This window comes from Fistularia commersonii, unplaced genomic scaffold (assembly GCF_037954325.1).
Source record: "Fistularia commersonii isolate RoL2024-O1a breed Wild unplaced genomic scaffold, RoL_Fcom_v1.0 HiC_scaffold_41, whole genome shotgun sequence".
NCBI classification, from domain to species: domain Eukaryota; kingdom Metazoa; phylum Chordata; class Actinopteri; order Syngnathiformes; family Fistulariidae; genus Fistularia; species Fistularia commersonii.
Window position 1 is genome coordinate 242,501 of NW_028233999.1, and position 22,431 is coordinate 264,931.

Consider the following 22,431-nt stretch of genomic DNA (forward strand, 5'->3'; position numbering starts at 1 on the left):
AGGAACACCGGAACAGCCCCTTTCAGGTTCACGGAGGCAAACCGGGCCGGGGAGGGCTTTCCCCTGGTACTCCTACATGGAGTACCAGGGGAAAGCCTGTACAACAAGTCCCTACACACTTCGAACACGGCTGTTATCACCCTGTTCCTGCATTACAATCACACCCATTTGCTTTTGATCTCACTGTCTGCCACCGTACGGAAAAAGCGCGGGGGGGGGGGGGGGGGGGACACACACATAAGGGCATTCGTTCTGTATGGAATCAGAAATTAATAGTGTTAACGCTTTGCCAGAAATTCATAATGCTCGACAAAAAAAAAGAAAATTCAAGGGAAATCATTAAATAATTAGGTGGAGAAAATAAAATTAAAAACGAAAAAAAAAATTGCAAGGGGAATATAACATGTAATTAAGTTGGCCGTTCACAAGGAATCTCAGACATCAAACTGTATATTTTTTGGTTTTTGGATTTTTCCATAAGTTTTAAGGATTTTTTTTTTATAATTCAAAATCGTTTATGAAGAAATTAAAATTTGGGGAACAGTTTTGCATTCTGTTTTTGTGAATGAAGAACTTGGCCAGGCCAGTAGATCTGCGTGTTACCGGCTGGGTCTTTTACGGAGGAATAATATGTGTGACACGTCTCTTGCTTTGCAGAACTGGAGGAAGTTAAGTTTATTTTCAAGCAAATAAAAACACAACGGACAGACCAGAAGTTGGGACTGGCCCTTCAAAATAAAACGAAAATAACTGAGAGCATATTTCTCAGATAACAACATCGATGTCCGGAGAAGGTGCAGCTTTGCCGCTCTGCGGGGTCCTGTAGACCCCCCCCCCCCCCCTTCATACACGCATGCAATACGCCTCGAAACGCATCGCTCGCACCGACGCGGGGAATCCTTTACCAAGCTTCCACAACAACGGCGAGAATCTCGTCGCTTCGGCCGCCGTTAGGAGGAAGGGGGGGGGGGGGGGGGGGCATTAAGGGGGAGAGAGAGAGAGAGAGACATGGAGATTTTCTCAGCCTCTCATTCTTTTTTTTTTTTTTTTTTTTTAATTGAACATTAATAGTACACACAAATATACAAATGTACAAATAAACGTGGCACGGTAGAACTGAATGTCAATGAAACAACCAGGGATGAGGAAGAAAAGGACATAAGGACAAGTTAATAGTGTTAACGCTTTGCCAGAAATTCATAATGCTCGACAAAAAAAAAGAAAATTCAAGGGAAATCATTAAATAATTAGGTGGAGAAAATAAAATTAAAAACGAAAAAAAAAATTGCAAGGGGAATATAACATGTAATTAAGTTGGCCGTTCACAAGGAATCTCAGACATCAAACTGTATATTTTTTGGTTTTTGGATTTTTCCATAAGTTTTAAGGATTTTTTTTTTATAATTCAAAATCGTTTATGAAGAAATTAAAATTTGGGGAACAGTTTTGCATTCTGTTTTTGTGAATGAAGAACTTGGCCAGGCCAGGAGATCTGTGAGTTACCCCTCAATACCGGCTGGGTCTTTTACGGAGGAATAATATGTGTGGCACGTCTCTTGCTTTGCAGAACTGGAAGAAGTTAAGTTTATTATGCTAGACAAAAAAAGAAATTGAAAGGAAATAATTAAATAAATAGATAGACAAATGAAATTAAAAACGAAAAAAAAAAATAGGAGAAACATTACTTCCGCTCCTCCAATCCTCTGTTTCTCAGCTCCACCGCTCCTCCGCTATTGGCCCTGGTACCCCCGATCCTCCGAACTCAGGCGAATTGCGTGACGTGCTTCTGCTATTCTCCGCTCGTCCGCTTTTTCCGCTTTGGGGCTTGGAACCCCTGAACCGCTGGACATAAGCGAATCACGGGCAGGATTTCTGCCCTCCTCCGCTCCTCCACTCATCCGGTACAGGCCCTGGTACTCCATGTCCGCGACCCCCTCCACCTTAACAAACTGTCACAAACACACACACACACACACACACATATACACACGCACACAAACACACTTACACACACCTTAACTCATCATAGCTGTGCTAATAGCATTAGCCAAAACACATCCACAAGCACACAAACATGATCTCATCCACTCATTCACATGTGTGTGCCCAGAGGTCCGGGAGCTCCATGTTGTAAATGGGCGGTACTTTTACCTATAGGTGGCGCTACTGCTATATCAGTGTGTTACGTCTGTGTGTTTTTGCGTCTTAACAAAGGAAGAAGAACGTTCCGTGATTTTTTCTTTCATGCTGCCTGCAATAAAGTTTGTTCTTAAAATACAATAGGTTATGGGCCCAGAGTGTCTCTAAAAGGCTGGATTACACTGAATATTTTGTGTGATAGTGAACAGTATTGTGGGAACTCACAATGGAGGACAAGCTGTTTATCGACAAGCTGAGCGGACCGGAGAATTGGGCAACGTGGAAGTTTCAAATGGAACATCTGCTAAAGGCTAAAGGACTGTGGCGAATGCTAACAGAGGAAGACACATTAGCCCCAGATGCTAACGCAGCAGCACAGGGTGAGTTCACGAAACAGAGAGAGAAAGCGTTCTCTGTGTTAGTGCTCAATGTAAGTTCATCCCTGTTGTACCTGATTACAAACTGTAAGACTCCCAAAGAAGTGTGGACTACACTGAAAGATATTTTTGAAAGAGACACGCTGGCAAATAAACTATTTCTGAAGAAGAAATATTTCAGGTGCGAAATGAAGGAAGGAGATGGTTTGACTGAGCACCTCAAACAAATGAAAGAACTGACTGACCAGTTATCAGCAATAGGAGCTGTAATTGAAGAGGAAGACCAAATTGTAACATTGTTGGGAAGTTTACCACCAAGTTACGCTACAGTTGTCACTGCACTGGAAACAAAGATTGACAACCTGACACTCAAATTTGTTCAACAAGCGTTAATCGATGAGGAACAAAAGCGAGTGAATGCTAATGATTACAGTGGTGGTCCTTCAGGTGGTGCAGCAGCAATGTCATCACAGGTGTGTGGCAATCTGCAGGATCGCTCCAAAGCAGTGGGAGCAGGACAAAGCACGTGGAGATGCTATAAATGTGGGAAGGAAGGCCACATTAAACGTGACTGTCCAAGCTGGAAAAACAAATCAAAAAAGAAAATCCACAAAGCTAAAAATGTGGCGTGTGAGGATGAGGATGGTTCATCTGAAAGTGCCTTTGTAGCTAGAAGGGAAAGCTCAGAAAAACCACATCAGTTTGAGTGGTTAATTGATTCTGGAGCATCAAAGCACATGACATGCGAGCAAGGAATTCTTAAGGAATACCAGCAGTTCTCAAAAGAACAGTCAGTGAAGCTCGGTGACGGCAGGGTGGTTGATGCCCTGGGAATTGGAAATGTCAACATGACAATGACCTTCAAGTCAAGCAGGGTAAAAAATGCTACGATGTATGATGTGCTGCATGTTCCAAAACTTTCTGGGAATTTATTCTCAGTGGGAGCTGCCACCAAAAAGGGAAATACGGTTCAGTTTAAGAGGTCCTGCTGCTACATTCGTGGAAAAGATGGAACTCTTAAAGGAATGGGAACACGAAGAGCTGATGGACTATATCAGCTAGATGTGAAAGGAAATGAATCAGTCACTCACAGTGCATCAGTAGCTGCTATCTTGTGGCACCGGCGCCTCGGTCACACTACCAAGCTGAAGGAACTAAAAGGTCTGGTGAACGGAGTGGACTTCTCTGCAGACAAAGAAGTTCCCTTCTGTGAAGGATGTGTGGAGGGCAAGCTGGCTAAAAAGCCATTCAAGTCGATTGGAGAAATACGTTCCGAGCGCAAGATGCAGTTAATTCATCGTGATGTCTGTGGTCCCATGCAAACTGAATCTATAAGTGGATCCAAATATTTTGTGACTTTCACAGACGATTACTCAAGATGCTCCAAGGTATACTTCATGAAACAGAAGAATGAAGTGCTGTGTAAATTCAAGGAATTTGAGAAGACATTCACAAATGAGTGTGGACTAAGCATCCAGAGGCTGAGAACAGACAATGGTGGTGAGTACACCTCAAGGGAGTTTCAAGAATATTTGAAGGTTCAAGGCATCCACCATGAAATGACTGGACCTCACTCATCACAGCAAAACGGAGTTGCTGAAAGAAAAAATAGAACACTCGTTGAAGCAGCAAGGAGCATGTTGTCTCATGCTAAGTTACCAAAGATGTTCTGGGCAGAGGCTGTTGCCACAGCAGCTTACATACAGAACAGGCTGCCTACTTCTGTCCTGAAGGGAGAGACACCGTACCAGAGATGGTGTGGGAAAAAACCTAATGTGGGTCACATGAAGGTGTTTGGCTGTATTGCCTATGCACTTGTCCCAGATGAAGAGAGAAAGAAGCTGGACAAAAAGACTGTGAAGCCGCGCTTCGTGGGATATGCAAACAATGCCAGAGGCTATCGCCTGTACGATGAAGAGAAGAGGAGGATTCTGATCCGTCGAGATGTCGTCTTTGATGAATCCAACTTTAACTTGAAGCAGGAATCGAAAGTACACTGCACAGACACCGAGATAACTATGAAAATAGATGAGAGTGAAACAAAACATGACGAAGTCACTGTTGAGAGCACTGTCAGAAAAAATGACAGAATCAGAAAGCCTCCAATAAGATTTGGATATGATGAGTTTGCTGATGTAGTGACTGTTGATCATTATGCAAACATGTGTTGCGTGACAGAGCCACTCTCACTAAAAGAGGCAATGGAGAGTCCTCATGCAAAAGACTGGCAGGAGGCAGCTGACTTGGAATATGAGTCACTGCTGGAAAACGACACATGGGACTTAGTCGACTTGCCAAGAGACAGAAAGGCAGTAGGATCCAGATGGGTGTTCAAAGTCAAGCATCGCAGTGATGGAAGAGTGGAACGATACAAGTGTAGACTCGTTGCACAGGGCTACACACAGTTGTATGGCGCTGACTATGATGAAACGTTTTCACCAGTGGTACGATTGAGCTCTATTCGTACATTACTGTCCTTTGCTGTTCAAAAGGGTCTACATGTCCACCAGATGGATGTTGTAACTGCATTCCTCAATGGACACCTGGAAGAAGAAATATACATGGAGCAACCTGAGGGCTTCATCAAAACAGGGCAGGAACATCTGGTATGCAAACTAAAAAAATCAATCTATGGACTGAGACAGTCTCCTCGCTGTTGGAACAAGGCTTTTACGGAGTTCATGATGGAAATTGGATTCAAACAGAGCACATCAGACCCCTGCGTGTTTGTGAGATCAAGACAAGAGCTTGAAATGCTAGCAGTTTACGTGGATGATTTGATCCTGATTACAGAGTCCACTGAGAGCATGGACGAGCTCAAAGCAGCTCTCAAGGAGTGCTACAAGATGAAAGACATGGGTGAGCTGTCCTACATCCCAGGCATCTCTGTCATCCAAGATAAAGAAAAGAATCGTATCATTCTTCAGCAGAAGCATTACATTGAAGCCATACTTCGGAAGTATGGAATGGATAATGCAAATCCTGTGGCAACTCCTGCAGATGCCAACGTCAGGCTAAAAAGGAGTGATGGTGTCAGTATGTCAGTGCACCAGCATACCTATCAGTCAATGGTTGGAAGTCTGCTGTATGCTGCCATGGCGACAAGACCGGACATAGCTCAAGCTGTGAGTGCTGTGTCGAAGTTCAATGCAAATCCAGATGCTTCACATCTGACTGCTGTAAAGAGGATACTTCGATACTTGAAAGGGACATTAAATCTTGCTCTGAAATATGAGAGCTCAGACTCCGGAGCTTTAATCGGATACTCGGATGCTGACTGGGCTGGAGATCAAGATGATCGCCGGTCAACAACAGGCGACATCTTCCTTCTGAGTGGAGGAGCAGTAAGCTGGCTCAGCAAGAAACAATCAACAGTAGCACTTTCAACAGCAGAAGCTGAATACATCTCACTCAGTCAAGCAGCTCAAGAAGGAATCTGGCTGAAACGACTACTGTGTGATCTCGGTGTAGAGTCTGTGTCCACAGTGATCCTTGAAGATAACCGAGGAGCCATCGCAATTGCAAAGAATCCTGTAAATCACTCCAGGACCAAACACATAGACATTCGCTACCACTATATCCGTGAATGTGTGCAGAATGGACAAATTGAACTGCGATATTGTCCAACAAATGATATGAAAGCGGATATCTTTACCAAGCCACTCGGTAGACAGAGATTTGAATATCTCAGGGGCGAGATCGGACTCTTTTTTGTTTAAAAATGCTTGACAGGTGTACGAAGAACGCTGCCGAGTCAAAGCGATTTCTAAAAAATGTGAAAAAGAGTTCCAGTATAACCAATGTGATAGGAATACTGTCTTAAAAATGGGGTGTTAAACAAGTTTACAGTTTTTGTTGTCGTGGAAGAACACAGCTTTGAAATATTATTTTCTCAGGACTTGGTGCTATTGGTAAAAGTAAGTGGGAGTGTTGTAAATGGGCGGTACTTTTACCTATAGGTGGCGCTACTGCTATATCAGTGTGTGACGTCTGCGTGTTTTTGCGTCTTAACAAAGGAAGAAGAACGTTCCGTGTTTTTTTCTTTCATGCTGCCTGCAATAAAGTTCGTTCTTAAAATACAATACTCCAGTCATACGTCCGGGGAATCCATGTCCGCAGAAGGCTCCCATTGGCCGGTCTAAGGGGTCCTGCTGCCTCAAAGATTCCCCGCCTTTGAAAAGAGAAACATTACCTCCGCTTCTCAGCTCAACCGCTCCTCCGCCATGCGCCCTGGTACTCCCGATCCTCGGAGCTCAGGCGACTTGCGTGACGTTCTTCTGCTCTCCTCCCCTCCTCCGCTTCCCCGCTCCTCCCCTCCTCCGCTATTGGCCCTGGTACTCCCGCCCTGGAAGCCCGAACCGCTGGACATATGCGAATCACGGTCCGGGCTTCCGCCCTCCTCTGCTCTTCCGCTCCTCCGCTCCTCCCCTCCTCCGCTAATGGCCCTGGTACTCCCGATCCTGCGAACTCGGGCGAATTGTGTGACGTCCTTCTGCTCTCCTCCCCTCCTTCGCTTCTCCGCTCCTCCGCTTTTCCGCTTTGGGCCCTGGAACCCCGAAACGCTGGACATAAGCGAATCACGGTCCAGGCTTCTGCCCTCCTCCGCTTCTCAAGTCCTCCGCTCCTCCGTATTTGGCCCTGGTAATCCCGATCCTCCGAACTCAGGCGAATTTCGTGACGTGTTTCTGCTCTCCTCCCCTCCTCCGCTTCTTCGCTCCTCCGCTTTTCCACTTTGGGCCCCGGAACCCCCGAACCGCTGAACTTAAGCGAATCACGGGCAGGGCTTCTGCCCTCCTCCGCTCCTCAGTACATCCGGTCCAGGCTATGGTACTCCATGTCCGCGACCCCCTCCACCTAAACAAACTGTCACGCACACGTTCACACGCACACGCACACACACACACACACGCACACCCAGACACACACACACGCACACATACACACGCACACACACACACACAAACACACACACCTTAACTCATCATAGCTGTGCTAATAGCATTAGCCGAAACGCATCCACAAGCACACAAACATTATCTCATCTACTCATTCACATGTGTGGGCCCAGAGTTCCGGGAACTCCAATCATACGTCCGGGGGATCTTTGTCCGGAGTATGCTCACATTAGCCAGTCTAAGGGGTTCTTCTGCCCCCCAGCTTCCCCGCCTTTGAGAAGAGAAACATAACTCCGCTCCTCCGCTCCTCAGCTCCTCCGCTCCTCCGCTATGGGCCCTGGTACTCCCGATCCTCCGAACTCAGGCGAATTGCTTGACGTGCCTCTGCTCTCCTATAAGCCCCTACACACTTCTAACACGGCTGTTATCACCCTGTTACTTCATAAACAATGACACCCATTTGCTTTTGATCTCTGTGTCTGCCACCGTACGGAAAAAGCGCGGGGGGGGGGGGGGCGGGAGACATAAGGGCATTCGTTCTGTATGTAATCAGAAGTTAATAGTGTTAACGGTTCGCGAGAAATTTTTAATGCTAGACAAAAAAAGAAAATTAAAAGGAAATAATTAAATAAATAGATAGAAAAATCCTCCTCCGCTCCGGGCCCTGGTACTCCTGAACCTCTGGACATAAGCGAATCAGGCTCCAGTCCCTGGTAGTCCCTTTCCGCGGGACTTAGGCGAATTGTGGGCCGGGCTTCCGCTCTCCTCCGCTCCTCCGCTCCTCCGCTCCTCTGCTCCGGGCCCTGGTACTCCCGAACCGCTTGACATAAGCGAATCAGGCTCCAGGCCCTGGTACTCCCTTTCCGCGGGACTCAGGCGAAATGTCGGCCGGACTTCCGCTCTCCTCCGCCCCTCCGCTCCTCCGCTCCTCCGCTCCTCCGCTCATCCACTCCTCTGCTCCGGGCCCTGGTACTCCCGAACCGCTGGACTTAAGCGAATCAGGCTCCAGGCCCTGGTACTCCCTTTCCGCGGGTCTCAGACGAATTGTCGGCCGGGCTTCCGCTCTCCTCCGCTCCTCCGCTCCTCCGCTCATCCACTCCTCTGCTCCGGGCCCTGGTACTCTTGAACTGCTGGCCATAAGCGAATCACGCTTCAGGCTATGGTACTCCCTGTCCGCGGGATTTAGGAGTATTGTGGGCCGTGCTTCCGCTCTCCTCCGCTCCTCTGCTCATCCGCTCCTCCGCACATCCGCTCCTCCGCTCATCCGCTCATCCCCTCTTCCGCTCCTCCGCTCCAGGCCCTGGTACTCCTGAACTGCTAGACAGAAACGAATCACGCTCAAGGCCCTGGTCTCACAAACCGAGGGACTTAGGCGAATTGTGGCCCTGACTTCCGCTCTCCTCCGCTCCCACGCTTTTCCGCTCTTCCGCTCATCCGCTCCTCCGCTCCCCCGCTCCGGGCCCTAGTACTCCCGAACCGCTGGACATAAGCGAATCAGGCTCCAGGCCCTGTACTCCCTTTCCGCGGGACTTAGGCAAATTGTCGGCCGGGCTCCTCCGCTCCTCCGCTCCTCCACACCTGTCCCTGGCACTCCTGAACTGCTGGACATCATTAAAGCACGCTCCAGGCCCTGGTACTCCCTGTCCTTGGGAAACCCCCCCCCCCCCCCCCACCCACCAAAACAAATTCTCACACACACATAAACACACGCACACACATAAACACACACACATAAACACACACAAACACACACAGACACACACACAAACACACACACACACACACACACACACACACACACACACAGACACACACACACACACACACACACACACACACACCTGAACTCATCATAGCTGTGCAAATAGCATTGGCCGAAACGTATCCACAACAAAACAAACATTAGCTCATCCACTCATTCACATATGTGTGTGCCTAGAGGTACGGGAGCTCCAGTCATACGTCCGAGTGATCTATGTCCGGAGAAGGCTCACATTGGCCGGTCTAAGGGGTTCTTCTGCCCCCAAGCTTCCCCGCCTCTGAGAGGAGAAACATTACCTCCGCTCCTCCGCTTCTCAGCTCATCTGCTCAAGGCCCTGGTACTCCCTGTCCGCGACCCCCCCCCCCCCCCACCTAAACAAATTCACACTCACACACACGCACACACACACACGCACAGACACACACACACACACACACACACACATACACACAAACACACCTTAACTCATCATAGCTGTGCTAATAGCATTAGCCGAAACGCATCCACAACCAAACTGTTGCGTTTAAGTTCGCAGCTTCTTCGTTTTCCATGTTTCGGAAGGAATTCACAAGTTTGCCTTGTTTGAATCGTCTTTCATTTTCTTCTTCACAGCTCCGGGAATCAACATCGGTTAGCCATGGGACATGTACAGTACAGAGTGAGGGAAAAATTCCTGCCAGCACCGCTATACCAAAAAAAAAAACACTGACGTAGAAGTTAACGTCAAGTTAGCTGAACAGTCGCGAAAAACTAAAACAAGTCCCAAACCTTGCCATAAAGTGCCATGCATTTCCTGAGAGTAGATACAAATACAACATATGTATACTAGAATGTAAACTCAAATAAAACTAATGAGATCACCTATCTCAACACCCCCTCTTGATCTCAACATCCAAAAAAAATCTTTGGACATTTGAATTTCCAAATAACCACTTTTTGAATTGTTCTATTTTTACCTTTGTCATGAGTTTTGTCGAGATGTCTGCCAACATGTCCTCTGATGGACAATAGATAAGATTTATTTTACCCTCACTGAGTGCTTCATGAATGAAATGATATTTTACATCAATGTGTTTTGACCTTTGTCTGTTTACAGGATTCTTACTCAGTGCGATGGCCCCCTGATTGTCTCCGTAGATTGTTGTGCAACTGTACATTTTGTTGTCCATACCGTTTAACAGTTGAGACAGATGCATGTTTTCTTGTGCGGTGGTGGCTCGGCCGATGTATTCAGCCTCACATGTTGACAGGGCCACTGTGGGCTGTTTCCTTGACTTCCATGCAATGGCTGGGCCTTGTTTTGTTAAACTGAAACAGTAGCCTGTAGCGCTACGTCTGTCTTCGACAGACCATGCCCAGTCTGAATCACTGTAAGCTATCAGGTTCAAATCCTCCTTATTTTTCTTGAAACTTAGTTCATAATCAGCTGTCCCCTTCAAATACCTCAGGACATGTTTTGCAGCTACTAAGTTTTTTACTTTTGCCATTGCCAGATTCTGTGATCGTTTGCTCACTATCCAGCTGATATCAGGTCTGGTGCAAGTCATGGCATAAAAAAGACTGCCTACAATCTCACGATATTCTTTGGGGTCGACAGGTTCACTTTGCTCATTTTCATCAGCTACAGGGATGCCCTCTAATTTTTGCTCACTTGGAGTAGATCTTGCTTTACATTCTGACATTCCAAATCTCTCTAGCATTTTTAGGATGTACTTTGTCTGGTTCATTTTGATTTCATCCCCCTTTTGTTCAAATTGTATTCCCAAAAAATATGATAGTTTCCCCAGGTCTTTCATGTTACACTTGAATGTCATGTTCTGTTTAAATGTGCTGAGTGCATCATTGCTGCTTGCTGCAATAATGAAATCTTCTTCTTCTTCTTTCGGCTTTTCCCGTCAGGGGTCGCCACAGCGAGTCAACCTTCTCCATCTAACCCTATTCTCTGTATCTTCCTCTCTCACACCAGCTATCTTCATATCCTCTCTCACTACGTCCATAAATCTTCTCTTTGGTCTTCCTCGAGACCTATTGCCTGGCAGCTCCATTTCCAGCATCCGTCTACCAATATATTCACTATCTCTTCTCTGTACATGACCGAACCATCTCAGTCTGGCTTCTCTGACCTTCTCTCCAAAACATCAAACATGTGCCGTCCCTCTGATAGACTCATTCCTGATCCTATCCATCCTGGTCACTCCCAAAGAGAACCTCAACATCTTCATCTCTGCAACCTCTAGTTCTGTCTGCTGTCTTTTGGTCATTGGAACAGTTTCTAGTCCATACATCATCGCTGGTCTCACCACTGTCTTGTACACCTTTCCTTTTATTCTGGCAAATAGTCTTCTATCACATAGTACCCCTGACACTTTTCTCCACCCATTCCAACCTGCTTGGACCCGTCTCTTCACCTCTTTTACGCACTCTCCGTTGCTCTGGACTGTTGACCCTAAGTACCTGATATCCTCCAGCTTCTTGATCTCCACTCCCTGTAGCCTCACCGCTCCACCCGAGTTCCTCTCGTTCACACACATATATTCTGTCTTGCTGCGACTAACTTTCATTCCTCTCCTTTCCAGAGCATACCTCCACCTCTCTAGATTTTCCTCTACCTGTTGTCTGCTCTCACTACAGATCACAATGTCATCCGCAAACATCATGGTCCATGGGGATTCCTGTCTAACCTCATCTGTCAGCCTATCCATCACCATTGCGAACAAGAAGGGGCTCAGAGCTGATCCCTGATGGAGTCCCACCTCCACCTTGAACTTCTCGGTTACCCCTACAGCACACCGTACCAGTGTCTCACAGCTGGCATACATGTCCTGCACCAGTCTAACATACTTCTCTGCCACTCCAGACTTCCTCATACAATACCAGAGCTCCTCTCTTGGCACCCTGTCATATGCTTTTTCTAGGTCTACGAAAACGCAATGCAGCTCCCTCTGGCCTTCTCTGTACTTTTCTATTAGCATTCTCAACGCAAATACTGCATCTGTAGTACTCTTCCTAGGCATGAAGCCATACTGCTGTTCACAAATGCTGACTTCTGCTCTCAGTCTAGTTTCCACTACTCTTTCCCATAACTTCATTGTATGGCTCATCAACTTTATCCCTCTGTAGTTGCCACATTTCTGCACATCCCCTTTATTCTTAAAAATAGGCACCATCACACTTTGTCTCCATTCTTCAGGCATCTCCTCACTCTCTAAGATCCTGTTGAATAATCTAGTCAGAAAATCTACCGCTGCCTCTCCTAGACACTTCCACACCTCCACAGGTATATCATCAGGACCAACTGCTTTTCCACTCTTCATCCTCTTCAATGCCTTCCTCACTTCACTTTTACTCATTTTTGCTACTTTGTGGTCTACAATAATCACCTCTTCTACCCTTGCCTCTCTTTCATTTTCCACATTCATCAGCTCTTCAAAGTACTCTTTCCATCTTCCTGTCACTCTTCTAGCATCCGTCAATACATTTCTCTCTCTGTCCTTTATCACCCGGACCTGCTGTACATCCTTTCCATCTTTATCTCTCTGTTTCGCCAACCTGTATAGATCATTTTCACCCTCCTTACTATCCAACCGAGCATACAAGTCATCATAAGCCCTTTGTTTTGCCTTTGCTACCTCTATCTTTACCTTTCGCCGCATCTCCCTGAACTCCTGTCTGTTCTCTTCAGTCCTCTCAGTATCCCACTTCTTCTTCGCGAACCATTTTCTCTGTATACACTCCTGCACTTCCTCATTCCACCACCAAGTCTCCTTATCTACTTTCCTACCAGATGACACACCAAGTACTCTTCTACCTGTCTCCCTGATAACACTAGCTGTTGTTGTCCAATCATCTGGAAGCTCTCCCTGACAACCCAGACCCTTTCTCAACTCCTCCCTGAAAACCATGCAACACTCTGCTGCAATAATTAAATCATCTACCCAAAGCAAACCTTCTCCACGGCTCTAAACTCGTTCGTCGCCGCTACTTGTGGAACACCGGATGGCTTTCTCCCTCCGCTTCGTTACATTTTATGGCCGCTAGATGGCGGCATCCGACTGTGCACAGCGCTGGAGCATCAGATTCCAATGACGACCTGCCAAATTTTCCTGAACTGATTTCTGCATGAACACCCTCACACTTGTCACATTTGCTGTTGGAGAAAATGTTTCCTCAAAATCCGTGCCATACTTTTGACTGTAGCCCTTAGCAAAATAATGAGCTTTATATTTGTTTGTGCCATCTTCATTTCTATTTAGCGCATACGCCCAGCCCCCCCCCCCCCCCACTGCACACTTGCCTTGGGGTAGCTGTGTTAGGGTAAAAGTGTTGTTCTCTCTCAATGACTCCATCTCTTCGTCCATAGATTTCATCCACTTGTCAGCATTGAGGGAACTCCTTGCCTCTTTTTATGTCTGTGGGACACCACACGCCAGTCTATAACAGTAGTCAATGTTAGTGAACACTTGGTCATCGTCAATAGCACTAATCACATAACCATTAAAGTAACTGGGCTTCTTTTTGGTTCTAGTTGATCGTCTCACATTGTCTGCACTGCTTGGCTGTGTCACACGGTCAGATACGGGGTTGCCCATTTCCAAGGTGTACAAAGGTGTACAAGACAGTGTTGAGCCCAGCGATGATATATGCACTAGAAACTGTTACAATGACCGAAAGATAGCAGGCAGAACTAGAGGTTGCAGATATGAGGATGTTGAGGTTCTCTTTGGGAGTGACCAGGATGGATAGGATCAGGAATGAGTCTATCAGAGGAACAGCACATGTTCGATGTTTTGGAGAGAAGGTCAGAGAAGCCAGACCGAGATGGTTCGGTCATGTACAGAGGAGGGATAGAGAATATATTGGTAGACGGATGCTGGAATTGGAGCTGCAAGGCAAGAGGTCTCGAGGAAGACCAAAGAGAGGATTTATGGACGTGGTGAGAGAGGAGATGAAGGCAGTTGGTGTGAGAGAGGAGGATACGGAGAATAGGGTTAGATGGAGAAAGTTGACTCGCTGTGGCCACACCTGACAGGAAAAGACAAAAGAAGAAGAAGAAGAAGAAGAAGAAGAAGAAGAAGAAGAAGAAGAAGAAGAAGAAGAAGAAGAAGAAGAAGAAGAAGAAGAAGAAGAAGAAGAAGAAGAAGAAGAAGAAGAAGAAGAAGAAGGAGAAAAAGAAGAAGAAGAAGAAGAAGAAGAAGAAGAAGAAGATGAAGAAGAAGAAGAAGAAGAAGAAGTAAGAAAGAGAGGGTGGGGGGGAAGCAAACCTTCTTCACGGCTCTAAGCTCGTTCGTCGCCGCTACTTGGGGAACACTGGATGGCTTTCTCCCTCCACTTCGTTACATTTTATGGCCGCTAGATGGCGGCATCCGACTGTGCACAGCGCTTGAAGCCCCACCAGGTGATCTGGCAGCTGTGTATGAGAGGAATAAACGAGTGGGGCCGTGAGTGCAATAAATCCCCCTCCACTTCTTACATGGATGTTATCACCCTGTTACTGTATTTTAACGATACCGCTGTGTTTTCCACCTCAATGTTAAGCCGATTTTTAAACATTAAAAACCAAATTGCTCGATTCAGTGACACCGAGGCCGTGAGTGGAGGACTTATGGAGTCGACTCCTCCGCTTATTCATATGTGCATGTCTGGTGCTCCCGGAGCTTCACGCCGACGTCACGGGGATCCGTGTCCGAAGAAGGTGCACCTTGGCCGGTCTGCGGGGTCCTGTTGACCGGAAGCTGAGACTGGCCCTTCGAAATAACACGGAAAATAATTGAGAGCATATTTCTCAGTTGACAACGCCCCCACTTGCTCTCATATTATTGGTATCTTTGCCCATTTACATCAAAATAAAATACTCATGACCCAAACAACAACTTTGAAAAATTCAACAACTTAAACTGCGATGCAGGCTTTGTCATAACATCTGCCGGCATCTCTTGTGTTGGACAATACTGTAGGGCTACCTTTCCACATATTTTCTTTGTGACATCTTAACACACTCTTCTGACTGACATATTTTCTGGGTATTGATTTTGATCACTTTGGCCAAGTCCTTCATTTTAAATCTAGCTGTAAGCATGATTTTCACCTCTTTCATTACTTCCTCATCACTCGCAGCTATGATTAAATCATCTACCCATATTATGATGATGACCTTGTCATTTTGGTTTTCTTTGACATAGACACAATGATCTGCTTCATTCTGAATAAAGTCGTTGTCAATCAAGTAAGAATGGAGCATCAGATTCCAATGACGACCTGCCAAATTTTCCTGAACTGATTTCTGCATGAACACCCTCACACTTGTCACATTTGCTGTTGGAGAAAATGTTTCCTCAAAATCCGTGCCATACTTTTGACTGTAGCCCTTAGCAAAATAACGAGCTTTATATTTGTTTGTGCCAACTTCATTTCTTTTTAGCGCATACACCCACCCCCCCACCCCCACTGCACACTTGCCTTGGGGTAGCTGTGTTAGGGTCAAAGTGTTGTTCTCTCTCAATGACTCCATCTCGTCGTCCATAGATTTCATCCACTTGTCAGCATTGAGGGAACTCCTTGCCTTTTTAAATGTCTGTGGGACACCACACGCCAGTCTATAACAGTAGTCAATGTTAGTGAACACTTGGTCATCGTCAATAGCACTAGTCACATAACCATTAAAGTAACTGGGCTTCTTTTTGGTTCTAGTTGATCGTCTCACATTGTCTGCACTGCTTGGCTGTGTCACACGGTCAGATACGGGGCTGCCCATTTCCAAGGTGTACAAAGGTGTACAAGACAGTGGTGAGACCAGCGATGATGTATGGACTAGAAACTGTAGAAGAAGAAGAAGAAGAAGAAGAAGAAGAAGAAGAAGAAGAAGAAGAAGAAGAAGAAGAAGAAGAAGAAGTTAGAAAGAGAGGGTGGGGGGGAAGCAAACCTTCTCCACGGCTCTAAACTCGTTCGTCGCCGCTACTCGGGGAACACCGGATGGCTTTCTCCCTCCGCTTCGTTACATTTTATGGCCGCTAGATGAAGATCATCATCATCATCATCATCATCATCATCATCATCATCATCATCATCATCATCATCATCCTGATCTGAGCTCATCTCTGTCTGGGTTTGTTGCTCTGGAGATGGGTTTGTCACAAATTTTAGCAGTCTGTGTTTTTAGTACTCTTTCACTATTTGGATAATATACAAAATAAGCTGGACTATTTTTGGCATATCCAATGAAAACTCCCTTCTCACCTCTTGAGTCAAGTTTCTTTTTGTTGTGCTTGTATGCATAGCACACAGCACCAAACTTTTGCATTTGTGACACATTTGGTTTCTTTCCCGTCAACATAAAGTAAGCCGTCTGCTTTGTCCGATTATTAAAGCATCAGTTCCTGACCACCGCTGCTGTCTGCACTGCATGGGTCCACAATGTTTTGGGTAGGTTGCTTCCTAGTAACATGCACCATGCCATGTCGAATAAAGTCCTCCAGTTTCTCTTTGCTTTCCCGTTTTGGTGTGGTGAGTATGGCGCTGACGTTTCATGTCTAACACCCCGTTTAGTCATTAGTCCTTGGTACTCTTTTGACATAAACTCAGTACAATTGTCAGATCTCATACACTTAATCTTCCCATAAGGGGCAGTGTCTGCTAAGAATCTCTCTGTGGCACTCACTGTACCACTCTTTTGTTTGAGAAAGTACACAAAAATTGTGTTGGAATAATCATCAGTAAACGACAATGCAAATCTGTGTCCATCTATAGATATGGGATCTACTGGCCCTGCCAGATCTGTATGCACTAAATCAAACACCTTTGTTGCTCTTGCATCAGGCTCTCTGTTTCTGATCTGCACAAACTTCCCTTGAATACACACTTCACATGGTGATACAGGTTTTTCAGTTTTCCCTTTGATTACCATACCATCAATCACTTTTGTCAACTTTTGTACATCGCTCTAATTACAATGGCCGAAAATTTCATGCCATGTTTGTAAATCAAAACACCCTTTGCATTTGTCATTACTTTCATCTGCTGTAGATAGGTAGTAAAGTGTGTTCTGCACATGAATAGGAAATACAGTACCGTCACTCATTTTGACTATGTCTTTTCCTTCATTGAAGATTACCGTTGCTCCGTTTGCTGTGGCGGCCATCACAGAAAAAATGTCCTGTGGACAGGAAGGGATGAACATTGCGTTTCTCAGTGGTGCTGTGTGGTGACGTCCTCTGCTGTCTATGAGGATCACCTCTGCCTCTCCCCGCTGCTTCGCCACGCCTTGACACTTGGTCGCGTCTGCCAGCTCAACATGGTGTGTGTCAGCTCTGAACGTCACTGAAAAACACGGAAGTCAGCAAATTTGAGCTTTTCTTCACTTTGAGTCACATGAACTGCAAATGGTTTGAACGATTCTGGAAGTCCCTTTAGCACCATAGCTATGAGAAGATCATCACTCATGACTTCCTCTGCATTTCTTAGCACCGTGATTATAGTCTCTGCCCTAATCACAAAGTCTGTTACGCTTTCATTGCTTCCTTTCTGCAGTTTTGTCAGGTCAGTATACAGGTTTATAATGCCAGGCTTCCCTTTACCTGCGTAATACTCTCGTAGCATCTTCAGTGCCTTTCTCCCATCATCTGCAGCTTCGCGCATGACCAGGCCTAGACTTTTGTCATCTAAAAACTGGATCCGTTCGGCATGGGCCATTTCATTCTGCTCCTTGTCCTTCGCCTCCTCGTCATCGTCATCAAATTCTGGAGTTTCACTCAGAATTGTGTCTTTGAGCCCCTGTAGCCGCATGCAGGTCAAGCATTTAGTCTCCCAGAGTTCATACTGCTTCTCATCTTCCACACCGAGACAGTCTCTGGTGGCGATTGGTAAATGTAACGGCAGGAGACCAAACTGATTGTTATGTTTGTACGGTAATGCCAATATCAATGTCTCATAACCCGACTATACAACCTCATCCAATTAACCAAAGTGAGACCTTGTCTATAATATGGGTATATTCCCAAGGATTGAGTCAGAGATTTGGAATTTTTCAGAATATAACAAATACCTCAGTCCTTCCTTTTCTGCCTTACGATCCATCCAAATGGCGATTACCAGCTAATTATTCTATGGTAACCAATAAAACTGTCATTGAGGGATTCACTCTAATGACAATACAAAAGACACCACCATTTTGTATGAAACGACAGTGTGGTAAGAAAGAGCATTATCTAGGCCAACTACAGTGTGACACTGTGCTAGATATGGAAACGGATAGACCGGTTAGGAAAACCTATGACTACTATAATAATAGTATATGTGAGGTTGGAAAGTGGGGAATGGGCGTGTGTGCCATGAATCTGACAGCCCTCAAGCCATTATTGGGCATTGAAACAAACCTCACCAAATCTGGTATACCACCATGGAGGATTTTTGCATTCCCACACAAATACGGTTATCCATACATGCCCAAAAACACATGTATGGATTTGTGGCAAACGAGCATTTCTGTATCTGCCTGAACATTGGTGTGGCACATGCTATTTGGCCCGATTAGGAAGTGCTATGACTTTTATACCAGAGCATAACATGACTCATAGCGTACAACTCATTAGGCCTATGGGACATGAACGTAGTCGAAGAGCCTTGATAAGTGACTCTAGAGGAATACTTATGACAATGTTCCCTAACTATGGTGTAGCCTACTCGGGACATCGAATGAATGAGGTCTGGGCGACATTACAGAACCTAACGTCAAGGGTTCTAGAATTGAATGGACTGATACAAAACAATCCAGAGACTATGGCTATGAAAGAAATGCTTTTACAAAATCGTGTGGCTTTAGATATTGTCTTAGCCAAGGAAGGTGGTGTATGTGCGATAATAGGACAACAATGTTGCACATATATCCCAGACACGCGAGACAATTTCACAGTAATTCATGACAAATTGACGACATTAAAGAACCAACTAGAGGGTAAAGAGGACAGTGATACTTTAATGTCGTTTTTACAGTTTGACCCTCTTGGATGGATCATCAACGGAACTTGGTGGCAAATACTTTTAAAGTGCCTTACACCTGTGATTGTGATTCTTATTTTGTTTTGTTTATTTACTATGTGCGTTATTCCTTGTTTGAGAAGCATGATTGCTAAAATGGCTTCCGCAGCCTTTGTCCAGATGGCAATAGTAGCAGTGCAGACCCAACCAAGGACTCACTACACTGGACAGATACATGAGCAACTGCCTATAAGTGATTCAGAAAAAGAAAATGATAACAATTTGACTGTGGAGGACGACGACCATGATGTTGTATGAAGTGTTATCTGTAAACTATGTACCAACATGGCATGATGATGCTGAAGAGTTTAACATTGTTCGGAGTCTCATAAACAGGAGAGAATTGTTAGAGTTTACTCTCTATTTCTATAACTATGTTATTTCGACTACTCACATGAAGTTAGCCAGACATGCTAGAGCACAAAAGACCTTTGTCCTCTAACAAGAGTTGGGCCCTCCAAGATATTCCAATGGTCGTAAACATCTTTAGATAAGAACCTACCCCCCCGTAAACGTAAATCTAAACGAGGATAAACACTTCTGGAGAGAAACCTGACCACCCCTGTATATCATCCTGGACAACTTCACATATGCATGAACTATACTATACAATGAATGTTGTTATGTAAATAAACACTTTCACACAATAACAAGCCGAGCAAGGAGGAACTCGGGGGGATTCTCTGGATCTTGGCTCCAAAGAGCGCGCTGAGTCTCCCCCTCTGCAGAGCACAAAAGAATAGTCGCTTGTCTGTGTTATTTCTTATGATAACCTCAGTCTCCTCTTTACAGGTTTTACCTTAGACCAGCATGAATTAGAATTACTCTCTAATAGCCGCGAGTGGAGCATCTACCTGCATGTCCAGAAGCTTCCTGTTCAGCAGGGCAGGTCGAATGGTGTTAAAAGCACTGGAGAAGTCAAAGAACATGACTCTCACAGTGCTTCCTGCCTCCTCCAGGTGTGTGTAGATTCTGTGCAGCAGGAAGATGATGGCGTCTTCCACTCCTATCCGTGGGTGGTATGCGAACCGCAGGGGGTCCAGCGAAGGTCCGACGACTGTGCCAAGGTGCCTCAGGACGAGCCTCTCCAGCGACTTCATGACGTGTGATGTCAGCGCCACCGGTCTGTAGTCGCTGTGTCTGCTGGGATGCTTCACCTCGGGCGCTGGAACCAGGCATGAGGTTTTCCACCGGTCGGGGACAACCATCTGGGTCAGGCTCAGGTTGAAGAGATGTGAGAAGATCCCACACAGCTGAGAGGCACATCCTTTCAGCACTCTGGGGCTGAGGCCGTCAGGGCCAGCAGCTTTCCTGGGACGAAGGCGGCTGAACCCTCTTCCCACCTCCTCAGCGGTGAAGGCAACAGGAGGGGGTGGAGAGAGTCCCAGTGGGGGGCAGGACGGCTGAGGTGTAAACGAGACATCGTCCATGGAAGCAGAAGAGGTGCGTGGGGGAGGGGGAAAGCTCCTTAAAGTGAGGGGTGAGGGCACGGGGGAAGGAAAGTCCTGAGAGGAGCTGGGGGGAGGGTGGGCGGAGGCACCTTCATCAAATCTGTTAAAAAACAGGTTTAGTTTGTTTGCCTCCTGCAAGTCTCCTTCCATCATCTGGCTTGCTTGTTTTCCATGGCCAGTGATGAGTTTGCAGTATCGTCGCTCTTCTCAGCGGCTCCAAACTGTCTTCAGCCGTCTTTGGGGGTTTCCTGGGCCCATAACCTGTTATCAGAGGTTATCTGTGCAGTAGATCTGCGTGCTACCCCTCAATACCGACTGGGTCTTTTACGGAGGAATAATATGTGTGACACGCCTCTTGTTTTACAGAACTGGAAGAAGTTGAGTTTATTTTCAAGCAAATAAAAACACTACGGACAGACCGGAAGCTGGGACTGGCCATTCAAAATAAAAGGGAAATAACTGAGAGCATATTTCTCAGATAACAACTGCACTTTCTGTCCAGAATTGAGATTCCCTGGAGTGATAGTCGGGGTAACTGTGGTTGTACGGTTCGGTGCGTCATTATATTTTTGGTCAGGAATACAAATTGTCGAGGCAGTGCGTTTCGTAACTTTATCAACTCTAATATGGGAGGCTTAAATCTGTGTGTAGTACAGAACTGTTCAAAGTCTAGAGGACTGCCATTGTCATCCATCAAGTCAATTCTTGACCATATACCTTTCTCAAAGCATTCCTTGTAAAACAGAGGTTTGTTGCCACGCAGTACATATCTATTGTTCCAAATTATTGTACTGTGTGGTGAGAAATTGTGTACATATATCATTTTCCATTATAATAGTATTTGTTTATGGAACTCTGAAAATTGGACAGGAATCTTGTTGATATCCAAGTCAGAGATAAGTAGAAGACTTAGGCCACCGACTATGTTGAATAAGTAGTTTGGAGTACAATACCAGAAAGAATGATGATGTTTGATCCAGGATTTCAACCAGTTCACCTTCAATGTCCCATTCAGGCAGTCCAACTCTATCACTTTCAGCCCTCCTTCACTTGTTTCTTTCACCATATGTGATTTTTTTAGATGGTGTGGTCTGTTCCTCCAGATAAAGTTGAAATTTATTTGGTTAATAGATTTGATGAGTTGATTTGGAGCAGCATTGGAATACACTGGGTATATACATCTGGATAAACATTCCATTTTACTCAAATATATCCGGCCTAATATTGATAAATCTCTTTGGAGCCATATATTCAATTTTGCTTTACTTTGATTCAGTTTAGATTCAATGTTCCTGGACTGATTTAACTTTTGGTCCTTAGATAGGAAAATGCTCAAGTATTTTATTTCTGATTTGATAGGAACACTGCTGATTTCCTTTAGTGGTGAGTCATGCAGCTCAAGAAGTTTGCATTTCTTTAAGTTTAATGACAATCCTGAAGCCTTGGAGAATGTTTTAATTTTTTCAACGCTTATTGGGACTTGATGTTCATTTTTCAAAACTAAGGTTGTGTCATCTGCCAGCAGGCTAATAACAATTTCTGTCCCCGACATTATTTCTGTCACACACACACACACACACACACACACACACACACACACACACACACACACACACACACACACACACACACACACACTCACACACACCTTAATTCCACTCTTTTATATACGCATGCCTGGAGTTCCGGGAGCTCGTTCTCAACGTTCTGGGAATAATCATAGTTGTGCTGATAGCATTAGCCGAAACGCCCCCCCCACACACACCACCACCACCACC